The sequence below is a fragment of the Trachemys scripta genome, chromosome 4 (genome assembly GCF_013100865.1).
Source record: "Trachemys scripta elegans isolate TJP31775 chromosome 4, CAS_Tse_1.0, whole genome shotgun sequence".
Taxonomy (NCBI): domain Eukaryota; kingdom Metazoa; phylum Chordata; order Testudines; family Emydidae; genus Trachemys; species Trachemys scripta.
Window position 1 is genome coordinate 77,170,937 of NC_048301.1, and position 14,238 is coordinate 77,185,174.

Here is a 14,238-nt window from a genome sequence, read left to right on the forward strand (position 1 = left end):
TATGCAAAGCTTTTGACTCTTGTCTGCAGCTTGAACTGTATCCACACTGCAAAATGACAGAGCTTGCACCTGAGTCATAGAGTGAGGCTCTGACCCACCCTCATAGCAGTGTGCTAGGACTTGGATCCTGAGTGCTTGTTGACCTGAGTCAGACTAATTTGTGTGTGGACAGAAGTGGGGCTTGAGCTTAAACCTGAGTCAGAAACTGGGTTTAGTGTGCAGTGTAGACATACCCTTAGGCACATAAAAGGGAGTAAGATGCTCCTCCCCAATTCCCTGTGTAGCCTCCTCAGACTTTGACTTTTGATGCAGAGGTGTAGCAGGCTGCACACAGCTGATAGTCCCTACCCTCAGCAAGGAGGTGGAGAGAAGCAGTAAATGGAAAGAACCTTGACTCTGTTCCCCCAAAATACCAGTCAGAAGAGATAAACTAGCACGAGTGAGGGTAATGTGCTACACTTGGTAAGGGGCTGTTCAAATTACACTCGCCCCTCCCCAAAGCTGGGCTGCTCTTGGGGCAGTGCTTCTGTATGCCATCACAGGCCCTTACACAGGGCTGTGCCTAAGGGCACACTCTAGCCCTTAATTTTGATTTTAGAATTTGCTGTCTACAAACATTTGTGCAGAGTAAAATGCAGGAAATGTTTGTGGAAGGGGAATACAAGAGGTTGGAGCATCAGTGAAGCAACTATATTGGAAAAAATAAATGAATATTCATAAATAATTTTTTTTAAATTAAGCATTCAAGAATCCTTATACAGAATCATTCAATAAGGGGTTTCAAAGCCCTTTATAAATATTTATTCAAAGCCTCTTCACACCACTGTGCAGTAGGTAAGTATTATGTCCATTTTACAGAGGTGTATATATAGAGGCACTGAGGAGACCAACAACTTACACTTGCTGTCTCAGTGGCTGACCCTGAAATAGAACTGTGATTTCCTGACTTATTCCTTTCAACGTAAGGGCAAATACACTCTGTCTTTCTATTAGACTATCATGTACAATAGGGCAGGAGGAAAGCTAATCTGTTTTCTAGGGAAAATTTGGATGAAGTCCCCAAATAGTTAGTAATAGCAGCAGCAGGTCTTTCAACCAAATGGGTGAAAACAAAAGGGTTTCATCATCATCTCTTTCTTCCTTATTCCTTCAGTGCATCTTTACTGGGGTTTGAATGCATTTTTTTAACTGCCCTGTTAATCACTTAAAATAAATCTTTAGCCAGTTTGTTCACTCAGCAGATTATTTGTAATCTTGTACATTTCAGTCATTGATGCCTCATGCATTGGGATCACTGCCCTAACAATGCAACATCATTTCATCACCATATTGGGGGGAAATATAAATGGAGAGAAAGAAATATGATTAATTACTACATTAAGTGAAAATGAGAAAAAACATGATTGAGTGAAAATTTGCTACCAAATTTAGGCCTTGTAAAATTTAAGTTATTACAAAATCTAAAGGAAATAGGAACATGTACTGATTATTTTTTTAATTCAGTGAAAACAAGCAACAGTTTACATTCCATGTTTGCAGCTCAAACATTGTAGCATTTTTCCAATGAGTAAAAGAAGGAGCATAAACCGACCAGAAGCTGACTAAAAAAAGACCAGAAACTCATTAATCTCTTTCCTTCACTTTTTTCCCAAGACAAAAAGGCAAAGAATAAACAAACAGGATAAATATTGAAAATTTAATTAGATTTAACTAATGGTTTCATCTTAGATGCTGCTTTAGATAATTACCAAAATGAACAATCACTGAGATTCAATCCCATTGTATTGTCATAGCTTCAGCTTTCACTCATGTTCCTTTTATCTGACATCCAATGTGTCCCCCCCGCCCCCCAGCAAAATAGAACTATTCTGGAAGAGATATATGTATGTACATTTTATAATGTATACAAGATGAAACATTTTTTCCCTGTTTCAACCAACTGAGTGGTAGGAGTGTTGAAAGTGTTATAGTGAGGCCATTGGACAACTTGAATTGTTAGGCTTCTGTGTCATTATTAGACAATCTTCCTTAAGTAAACACAAGGCATACTCTCTAGCCCCAAAACTTGTGTCCTACTTCTGTGCAAAAAACAAGTGGAAAAGGGATTGATTTGGGCTTTGAGGGGAAGGGCACCTTTATCTGCCCCCCACGCCCACTTTTTCACATGACTCTTCTTCCAATGCTGGGTAACTTCCACAGGCTGTACATAATTTCATCACTGGGATGATTACCATTTGTTGAGAGATGGTGCCCTGACTTTGTGGTGTAGGGTGTGAATATATTGGGGAGAAAATTAAGAACCAGCTTGGATTTTTACCCCCAAACTTGAATTGAACTCCTCTTTGCCCCCATCCATGGCATAAATAAATAAACAAATAATATAAAAATAGAAATGTTAAATTAATACCTTTTTCATCCACCTGGCTCAGGCTGGAAATGCTAATGCCAAAATTCCATGAGGGGAGAGATTTATTTCATGGTGTGTCTAGCCAACCTGAACGGCAAGGATTAATATACAAGCAGGAACAACTTTCATGAAATATGACAGCAAAGCCTTTTTTATGAGATTTACAGCCCCGTTTTTCAGACTGTTGATTTGGGTCATTCTACATTTTGGGATTTTATTTTAGTCACTGTGAACTGAATCTTCTAATCCAGAGGTCCTTAACCTGGGGATTGTCAGTGGTTGTCATGGGCCATAACCATCTTTCCCTTCTCATCCTATTAAATTGAAAAGGGGTCCTGGCTTCATCTTTACTAAATGGGAGACAGCCCATCCCTCCCCACGATGAGGTCTGACGGGAGGGGTTGGTAGGGAAAATGTTTTGCACAGCACTTGAAGTTTTCACCTCTCATTAATTTATAGCACAAAACCACACAGGATGAGGTTGTTTAAGTACTCATCTATAAACAGAGATGGGGCTGAACCAAAATTGTGGTCCTGCAAAAAACTTGAATATTTGGTGAATTGAGATGCAGATCCTAGCTGGCCTATAGTGGACTAAGTCAAGCTGATCTGAACTCTGTGCCTTGGGGCCTGTCTCTGCTGTCTATTTGCACACTGTTCTGTGATATAACCACTGTATGTGTTCCGGCCTCCTCCAACTTCTCTTTTGTCTGAGGGTTTTATAACAGCTTTCTGTATTTCTTAGCCTCTAACAGTAAATTAATAAGAGTCCACAACTTGAGACTTTAGCTGAAGAAAAAGAGGAGGTGGGGAACACTCTGAAGTTTCCTAACAAATGGTAAGGTTTTTCAAGGCTTTTCTGGGGGATGTTTCATGCTGTTATGTCCTGAGTGTGTACAACATAAACACCACAGTTTAATGCTATTTCCCAAACAAATATTACCCTTAACCTAACCCTAACCCATGCCTTTTTTAAAAAAAAATCTGGAATTATTGAGGGAATATAGGAGCGCCCTACAAATAAAAAGCCAGGTGTTCAAGCAACCGTGACCACATTTTAAATTGCTTGATTAGTTCTCTGTGGTGGCTGATTTGTTTTATTGTCTGAAATAATACAATGCTGTTACATTCCACTTCCATCTCTAGTCACCACAAAAAGAAATTAAACTGGTTTTAAATATGTTCTGGGTGATAATTACCTGAAAGAGCCAACAGGAATTGTGGGGTGGTACAGGATGGAGCTGAAATCTGATTCAGAAATCGGCAGCCAGTGCCTGGTAGGCACTTAATCCACAAGGATTTTTAATCCTTTTTTTTGCTGCACCCCATATACCCTGGACTTTAAAAGGTTTCTGTTTACCTACTGCTTAATGGAAATCATTTGTGTTGTGATGCAAAGGGATGGCTGTAGCTCATCCACCAGAGGCCCCTTCTAACCCACAAGACCTTATGTTGAGTTGCATTGCAAAGACATACAGGGCCAACTTCACCCCCAGATGAAATGTACTGAATATGACCCATTGTGCATGCAAAGACAAAATTGTATCTTGTCCTCTGTGGGCATGGAGGGTCCTCTTGTAGTGGAACCTTTGTTATTTCACTTCAGTGAGCAACAGGGGGCTGGAAGTGTCGTGATTTGGAGACACAGACAGCAGGTATGCACTCTTTGTGTGGGAGAAAGCTGCATTTGGTGGCAGCTTTGCACACGCTGTCAGGAGTGGGGTGGGAAGATCCTCTGCTCTGCAGATCCTCCCTTGCCACAGAGGCGGTGCATTAGAGACAGTTAAGGAGGATACTGCAATTCTGAGGTTTCCATAACAGCTGCAGAGTTGGTCCACTGCTGCTCCATAGTCTCTTGGGGATTACACAACATATAATTCGCTCTGACGTAGTGCCTCCCTAGGAATGCATAGAATTGGTCACAACAGCACTTACTAAAGGTTAATGGTGGGAGGGGAGATTTTCATAGTTTCAGATGGGAATTAGATGCCCAACTCCCACTGGAAGTCAACTGGAGCAGGTGCCCAACTCTTATTTGTACCTTTTGAAAATCTCGTCCTTAGACCTATAGGAAGCATCTGCATTTTGTATCCAATGTGAAGTCTGTTGTGAAGTTCCACACAGTTTACAAGCATCTTTGCTCTTTGGAATGTGCTCCAGTTTCCTTGGGGTTTGTTTTATTACAATCACTGTCTAGAAATATTTGGTTGCTTGGGTGGAGTTTTTGTCTGTGAATGTTTCTATTTTCATGAAGCAAATATCATTTGTGTGTCTGTGATAAAAAGGGTTTGCCCAAATTAGATTGGCACAAGTCACATTTTCTGGTATGTAAAATGGGATAAATGAGGATCAGAAATATTAAATAGGGAAACAACCTGCCATTGGGAAGTGAGAGCCAAATGGAATCAAAGCCCTGCTGCATTCTGATGCTTTTGATGAGCAGACTGTAAATGAAGATTTGAAAAGCAGCTAGTGTGAAAAAACAAGGTGGGTGAGGTAATATATTTTATTGAACCAACTTGTTTTGGTAAGAGAGACAAGCTTTCGAGCTTACACAGAGCCCTCCCTCAGGAGTGAAAAAGTATTCAAGCAAAAAGTGAATTCCAAAATGCAGCTCAATGCGAAATCATTAGCAACTTCACCTCCCCTTTTCCTAGAATGAGAAATCAGAAAAAGGAAGTAGAGGAGGTGTCAAGATCCATGGAGTGAAATTAGTTCAGTAGTCTTACTTCTTCTGAAAAGGAAATATCTGAGACATTGTCAGGCATGATAAGTGCTTTATTCCATCTACCAATGCCTCATCAACATCGAAATCCTAATCTCTTTGAAACAAACTGTATGGCAATTAGTCAGGGATCTCCAAAGGAGAGAGGCACTTATCTCATTAGGATTGGAAGGATGACTCCAACAATACTCATTTTCTGTCTAATACAATGTTTTAAAGAATGCTTCAGGAACACTGGCTGTGTAATAAAGAGAAATTATGGAATGATTCTTGTTAGAGATAGGTGTTTGCATTTTGGAATATGTGGCTTGTAAAATTCCTTCCAAAGTTTCAAGCATTGGTTCTCAGTAAAATGTGAGTGAATGAAGCTGACGGTATTAGGTTCTATTAATAAGTAGCACCACCATGAAGGGTACTCACAGAGATTACATTGTAATCTGTGTTTTTTCTCTGATTTTCATTTGGTGCTTCAGAGGGTTTTTTGGAGAGGAGAGTGTGTATATATGAAATTGTATTTGTTAATGTCATCAGTGAAACCAAATAGCAGCCTTAACAACTTTTCTCTTTCCTTCTCTGTGGCATTTGCAGTTGAGAATGGTTTCCACTTAATAAACCCCTAAAGCTTTCAGTGCAATGCTTGCAGGCCTTAGAAGTCAAGCAATTTCAAGATTTTCACTGTATGTGGAAAAGGACAATTTATTTATTTTTCTCATTTTTTTTTCTGTGTTAAACACCTGCTGTGGCTGCCAGCAGTAGCAGCTCTCTCAAATCCCACTATGGAAACAAATCATGGGCCAAAATATTTATGTATTTAGCTGGTTATAAGGGAGGTCTCAAGGGATGAGCCAACAGTTTCAGAGTGTATAGAATAAGATACCTCTAAATTGTCACACACCACTCATTCAATTTGATTGTTGCAGCCTCTGGGGTTCAAAAAAGTTAATGAGGGGTGGTTTTTTTTTTAAACATCTCTGAATTTTTTTAGTTTGAGATGACAGCAGAAATGCTGAAATATCAAGAGGGGGGGAAAAAACTGTTCTTATGGTATTTCCAGCAAGGCCAGGAGGGCATGCAAATGTCACAAGAAAGTGCATTCTCACAGTATTTCATCCTAGGGCATGATCCTGCACTATGGGAGTTTTTTTTCCATTGACTTGAGTGCGAGCAGGACAAACCCCTGGTGAATTTCTATAGATGTTCAGATAATCATCCAATCTCTGAAAGTTTTAAGGTTCAAATTCTGCTACTTACACTCAACACAATTATACTGGTAGCAGTACATAAAAAATGGAATGATGGAAATTGAAAATGGTAATCAGATTTAACCCTTGATTATTACTGAGATGCTTCTGTTCACAGTAGAATTAGAGACTGGCCAATTCAGGCATACTCATAGTGAGTATTATGACTATTCTGAAAATTCTCATAGGAATTTTGCAAAAGTACTGTCACACCCATGTGCTTTCAGACTAATGAGACTATGTATTCAGTGTCCCACTCAGCAAATTTGAAATTTAGCTAAGGAAAACACTGTAGATGCTTTGCGTGTTAGGGAACACTTGACACTGGAACGCTAAATAAGTTACTGGTGTGTGTAAACAAACCCTGCCATGGATTACACAGCTATTTCTTATAGCCTCTTTGCGAGCCTCCAACCACCATGCTCACAAAGGCTTGTGCTGGCCTGATTCCAAATCACAGGACATTGGTGCACATAAACGCTGTATATTACATATTTCCTAATATAGCCCCTCCCCAATTGGGCACAGTTGATGTGTATGGGGTTCACAGAAGTTTGGCTCAACATGTGGTTGCTGCTATATCACAAATCTTTTCTAAGTACAGACACTAAATGGTGACTAGCTACAAGGGGGAAAAGCCTGAGCTTAAGTAGTAGAGTCCTGTATTTTGGGATGAGAACTCCTTGAGTTATGTTCCCAGACTACCTATATGTGGTTTAGTTGGTGATGCTGGTATCTAAGATCCAGATCCTCAGCAGGTGTAAAGCAACATAGCTTTAAAGGAGCTATACCAATTTGTTAGTTGAGTATCTGGCCCCAACTATTTAGTACGTGACCCCAGATTTATGTAACTCCAGAGCCTCTCTCCTGTTAATATTTTGCAGCTTATTCTACTTCTCTAAAATAATGGGAGCAGATCATGGAGCATCATCAAAAGCTGGATACAAATTCATATCTATTCCGAGTACCTGCAATTATACACCTCCAGGATAGGAGAGTTCTGCATCACAGTCCCCCTGGCAACTGCAATCATCTGTGCAGCACATAGTTTACATCATTTCCAGACCAGAGTTTTCTAGTCAGGGTCACATTTAAAGTATAGCAACACAATTCACATGACAGTCAGGGAGAGGAGGTCCATGGAATCTAGGTAAATTATTTCCTTTAAAGTAAGTGGAGAAGCTTTTTGCAAATGTTGAATTAACGTCACTGAAGATTCCAAGGCATCAACTGAATTAAGAGCATAGATTCAACAACATCACAAAGGTCTTGACATTTTAAAACAAAATACATTGAATATTAGCTCCAGTGTGATCAGGCTTCTTGGGCTTAAAGTGAAATGTGCTGTGAATAGCATGGGAGTGTTTTTGTTGGTGGTATTCTCAACTATTAAAGTGCAAACATATAATCCTGAACACAGAATTTAATTATAATACTTAGCACTTATACAGTGATTAACATTGTTATTACCTGGGTAGCACCAATAGGGCAATGGCCACAGTAGAAATACCAGCAAAAATTTCTCATCTAGTTCTCAATGGTTCCAGATGTCAACGAAGTTGAGAACCGACTAATGGGTTCCAGGGTACTGGGTGCTACAAATGAAATGAATGGAGTCCATTGGCATTTCAACTGGGGAGCTGCTATAACTACACATATGAAAGCAAAGTCTCTGTCCCTAAAAAGCTTATATGAAATAGCGTACAATTTGGGTGTCCCTAAACCTCTGAATGCCAGAAGCTGGGACTGGACAACAGAGGATGGATCACTCGATAAATTGCCCTGTTCTGTTGATTCCTTCTGAAGCATCTGGTACTGGCCACTGTTGGAAGACCGTGTACTAGGCTAGACGGACCATTGGTCTGACCCAGTATGGGCATTCTTATGCTCTTAAATGCTGGGATGGGGTGCAACAAAAGCAGGGTGACTGTGATTTGTAAGGTTAGTATGTATCTTAGTAGTATTATGTTTTGTTTTCTTTGATTACATAAAGATTAACTGTCATCTAATTTGTTTACACTTCTCTGGCAGGCAGAATTAAGTTTTTGAGGGCCTTTTGGAAGAAATGTGTTTTTGAGAAATGTCTTGAAGGTAGAAATGGCCACAATTTTTTTTTTTTTTTAATGTTGGTTTGTCAAGATCAAAACTTTTTGTTGGAACATGTCAGTGTTAATTAAGCATTTTTGTCAGGAAGTTTTCTCAGCTTCTGGATAGAATTTCTGATCAAAAGGAAAGACACATTACAGGATAGTCAACCCTGTAGTTAGGGTACTCACCTGGGAAGTGGAAGACCTATGTTCAAATCTCTGCTTCAAATCCAGCAGAGCAGGGACTTGAACCTCAGTCCCTGCTGTCCTAGATGAGTGTCCTAGTGGATATTTTAGGGTGACCATATTTTTTTCATAAAAAGTTCAATGGTTTGTTTCATCCTGATGTGGAACATAAAAATGTCTGAAATCTCAAAAATTGTTTCTGATCCAGTTTTATCTGAAGAGTGGGATTTAATGAAATGGTGATTAGTTGTGCATGTTGAGCTGAGCAAAAAAGAATGATCATGATGGTCTATGACCTTAAAGTCTGATTCTATGAGAAACTAGTTGAAAGTGATATATCAAGACCTCTTTGAGGTAGGTAGATGACTAGTTATACATTTTCCCCATTTAACAATTAAGACGAGTGAGATTAAGTAACTTGATCATAGCCACACAGTGAGATAATGGGAGTGTCATAAGAGTAAAGATTTGCCATTGGCCAAAATTTGCAGTATGCCAGTTGATTACTGTTCTCCACTCCACAAATGCTGATGTCCTATTTGGAATAAAAACTAAGCCAGGACTTCAGGAGTTGTACAATAGTTTACTGTGAACATCTGGAATGAAAAACAGTTAATAAATACACACACATATTCATTCTCTCTCTCTCTCTCTCTCTCTCTCTCATATATATAAAATAGTATTTTCTCCCAGCATGTGTGAAGATTTAGAGATATTTTTGGGCTTGTCAGCCAGTGACTAAGAAACACTATTCATAATAGTCCCATGCAATGCTTATTTCTTATTAGATACATAATCTCCTGACAGCAACGATTATTTAGCAAATTGCTACATTTTGTACTCGTGTGGTAATTACTGTACATTCACTGAGCCTTTGACAAGAAGACTGTGCTTCTCTTCATACACACACGGACACACAAACTTTAGAGATGTGATTTGCCCATCAGCTACCAAATACTGAGTGTAAGGGCCATAGGTATTTGCTTGTATTAACAAAAACCAAAAGTTCATGCTGCAAACTAGCATGCTAGCTCCTAGCTAGCTTGCAAAGCTGTTCCTGTTACCTAGCAACCAACAGGCAGCATGTCAGAGAGCAAGAGGGGTCTGAATCAATATGGATGTGTTGGTAGCAGCATTATTAGTTTAGGCAAAGTAGAATGGAGATGGGAGGCAAAGGAGGAAGACTTCGTAACTGTACTGGCTTTTTCAGTGTATGCAAATAGTGTGAGGAGCAATAATTTTAATGAGGGTCTGGGGTGTCTGTGTTTCAGGGGTTGATATAGTGATGTTCATTACTCCTTCTCCCCAAACCTTTCAACTCTCTTAAAAATAGCAGAGTAAACTGAACTTATTCCCTCTATGAAAACAACGCTGCCCTAAAGCATCAGCCACTTCTTAAGGCATCTATGTAAGCAGACATGTTCTTTGGCACTGTGAAATGAGTACAAATGCAATGATTTCAGGTGTTCTGTGGGCTGACACTGGCAGCTACTGATATGAGCTCTGCAGGGTGGAAGATTGTGTGCTGACAACACTCCAGGTCTATAGGAGAAGAATGTAATATCAGCAGATGGGTAGCAAATGCAGAGGAGCAGAATAGAGCACTCAGACTGAGATTAAATTGGCTCTTATCAAATATACAAGAATCTATTTTTTTTCCTTTTAAAACCAATATTGTGTATAGTGGAGGAAAAGGTCTTACATTTTAGATGAGCACCAAAAGTATTAAACAAATCTTCCAAGGACTGAGGCATGTGTTCATTTGTTTAAACTTCTTGAGTCTGCAAAACTAGACTTGAAATTCTATGACAAATACCTTCCCACCAGGATTTCTTTCTGGTCAGGCCATCACAATGGCTTTTTGGGGGGATATTTCTGCAATTCCTTGAAAGGAAGGCTTGTCTGGTGATTCTGTGTAGGAGAACTGTGTTGTAGTTAGGAGATCTGGATTAAATTTCTGGTTCTGCCAAAGATTTTAGGCAAAGCAATAAACCATTTGGTACTTCAATTCCTCATATGTAAACTGAGAATAATAATCCTTTATTTCTCCTTGTCCATTTTAGTTTGTAAATTCTTCAGTGCAAGGACTTTCTCTTATTATGTTTGTACAGAACCTAGCTCATACAGGTCCCATTCTAAGCTGAGATCTCTAGCAACTACCAGCATAACAATTAATATAAATAATAATAATAATTAATAAGATCTGGTCAGAAAAATGGTATTTTCCATACAATTTCCTGAGGGGAAAATATTTTTCATTAAAAAAAAAAATTACAGCAATTTTCTGTTGGGTTTAGGTCCTGTTCTCTTATTGATAAGAGGTCAAATAATCAGGCTTAATCATCATTTATTAATCAAAGATTGTTAATCAAAGTTTAATATAGAAAGGAAGGCTATAGACTATAGAAGTGACTGCGGTTCAATTCACTCCTAACTCCCACGAACTCTGCTCTTAATATGCTGGACAAAGGAAATTCCTTTCCCATAGCTGTTCTATACAAGCAATTCCTGTTATGGTATTGCAGCATAACTATTCAATAAGCTAAAGATATTGGTAACCAAGTTCTTGCTATACAAAACACCCGATCATTATCACATCAATCATGAAATACATTTTCAACAACAAGTATCCTTTATTAATCATAAATATTTCCTTTCTGGACACATTCTCCAAGGCCAATGGAGTCAGAGCAAGTGATTACACTTGTTCCATTCTCTAATCATACATGAGTTCAACCTAAATTCAGAGGACCTTGAATTATAGATACAAATCACTAGACTTACAGCTACAAAACACTTTAGGTCATGCACAGAGGATTATGGGGGTTTTATATACAAAGAATTATGGGATTATAAAGAATCATGTTGAGTCTGGTTCATTTGCTAACACTTCCAGTTTGTAATGAAAAACTAAAACCTTTTGTGTTCAAAAACTGGGGAAATTTCATCAGAAAATGAAAATGGAACACACAAATTTTCCATTTAGGAAAAATGGCATTTTTAATTAAAAAAAACAAATTTGAGAAAAACAAAACAAAAAAAAGGATCCATTCCAGAAATAAGAGCAGTGAAATTTCTTCCAGTTGAGCTCAATGGACTCTTAAATCCGAAGCATAATGATAACAGATGAAATATCAGATCAATAACATATCAATATTAATATTTGAAATATCGAGTGCATTTGGAATACTTCTGATCATTCTGTCAGAAACAGCAAGTGAATATGAAAATGTGTGGGGAGTTTGGATAGAGTCACAACTACTATTTTTCTTTATTGTGAACCAATTGAGTTGAGTCAAAACTGTATCTGCATATTTAACAGGTAATGACTTTTAAATCAAGTCACAGCAATATAATCTTTATGTATATTCTCAATACAAATAACTTTGTACTTAGAAAATAACTTTCATTGAAATATCTCAACACACTTTACAAACAGAGGCAGTATCTTCCTCAGTGCATATGACTGGTAATCAGAGTAACTGGATTTGTTGCTGGCTTTTCAAATAATGTACTATGTGATTTTGTGCAAGTCTCTTTGTCTCCCCATGACTCAGTTTTCCCAGTTGTAAAATGGTATAATGATACTGACCTTCCTTTGTAAATGGCTTTGAGCTCACTGGATGAAAACTACTATAGAAGTATCAGTATGAAGTCTCGCTATATTCCCAAGATGATGTTTCCCTTTTACAGATGGGAAAATTGAAATCTGTTTACACACAAATTTTGTACTGGTATAACTATTTTGGTTAGGGGTGGGTTTTTTTTGTTTTCTGTGTGTGTGTGTTTTTTTTTTTTTTTTTTTTTTTTTACTGTAATATTTATAACAGTATAACCCCTAGTGTGGGTGCAGTTATACCAGTATACTTGTTTCCTTTCCCATATTGGAACAAGTATACTGGTATAACTGCATATGGGAATAGCTGTAATGGTATAAATGACCTTTATGCCAGTATAGCTGGTCCACACTAGGGGGCTGTATCATTTTATCTTTACTTTTATAGTTAGAGATACAACTTTTGTGTCTGGATAGGGCCTGAAATACACACAAGTGAACTGGTTTGCTCAGGACACACAAACGTAGTGGCTGCATTAGAAATAGTCCTGACGCCAATCTCCTAATCAAATATTGTCCACAAGACAATATTCCATCCCATTATCATTCCTGGTATAGCACAGTGACAGACAGCTCTGCACACTGAGTTGAAGATATTACCTCTGAGTCTCTCCATTTCTCCCACCTCTTTTCCATTCTCCCAACACTTAGATGTAAAATTTCTCCTCCCCGCTCCAACCTCTTGCAATAGATCCTGCAGCTTAAACACTTACAACTTCCATAGTATAAAATGTTTGACAGTTATTTTATGTTATTTAATGAGATGTCATAAACTAAAGATATAGGTGATCCCCTCTAATCCTGCTCTGTAGCATCCTCCTTAGCCTGCTGCTGTAAAACATTAAAAGCCTTCTTTACCTTGCGTTAATTGGTATAAATGGGGTTAATCTTTGTAAAGCAGAGATTATCTTGCTTTAGGCTGACATACAAGGAAAGACTTAATTAACAAAGAAAAGAGAGAGAGCGAAAGAGACTTACATACTGATGAAGTGCTATATTTCCATTCCCTCTCTGTATCATGTAGTGCTGCTATAGCTGCCTTGTCCATTTCACGGACCTGTCAAATCATTTGTGGGATGGAGACCGGAGTGGCTGCCTCAGGAAAGAGATTGGTTGGTTTTATTTTGTTTTAAACAATTCCCTAATCTCAGTTAAATGGGATATTAATTTTTCTTTATCTAAGGGGACAGTTCTTGCTGTGATGAGCCTGGTGACCTCCAACTGACGGAGAATCCAGATGGAAAACTCTCAGAGAATGGTGAGAATGCTTTGTTTTGCTGCAGCATCCAGAAAGCATCACTTCAAGGCAATGAGGTCATGAGGACTAGAGATAAAGGAGGGTAGGAGCATGGTGGGGACATAGCAAGGATGGGAGGGTAACATGCATTATTTAACTACAACCTTCTTAAGCCAATAGTCCAATGGCAACATAACACAAAACATGAAATGTTACAACATATCATATTGTCTTATAAAGGAGCATCTGCAGGCTATGAAATACTAAGGCGGGAGAAGGTTTGTTTGGGGTGAAACAAGGAATCATGGGATGTGGTTAACCATACTAAAAGATTCTGAACTACAAAGAGTTCTATTGATTGTGGCGTCATCTTTCATGCAAAAGAGCGGCACGCCCATTGCTTCATAACACTTAAAACTGGACTGGAATGTACTTTAGAAGGACTCCTCTCTTTGGAAAAATAAACAACCTTGCCCAAAGAGATACAGCTTAAATTGGATAAATATAAAAAACCGGGCCAGTCTAATATTTTGAGGGGCCACATTCAAATTAGCATGTGCAAAGCTGCATTGAGATTCCCTCTCAATTTACACCCAACACCATAGTACCCACCACTACATACCCAGAATACCTTCTGCCTCATGTCTTCTGCTTCTTCCTGCCTATGTCATCTACCTCCTTTTAGGCTAAGATATTTGCATCCCCTCTTTTTCAATCACTGCCGCCTGTGGCGATGGAA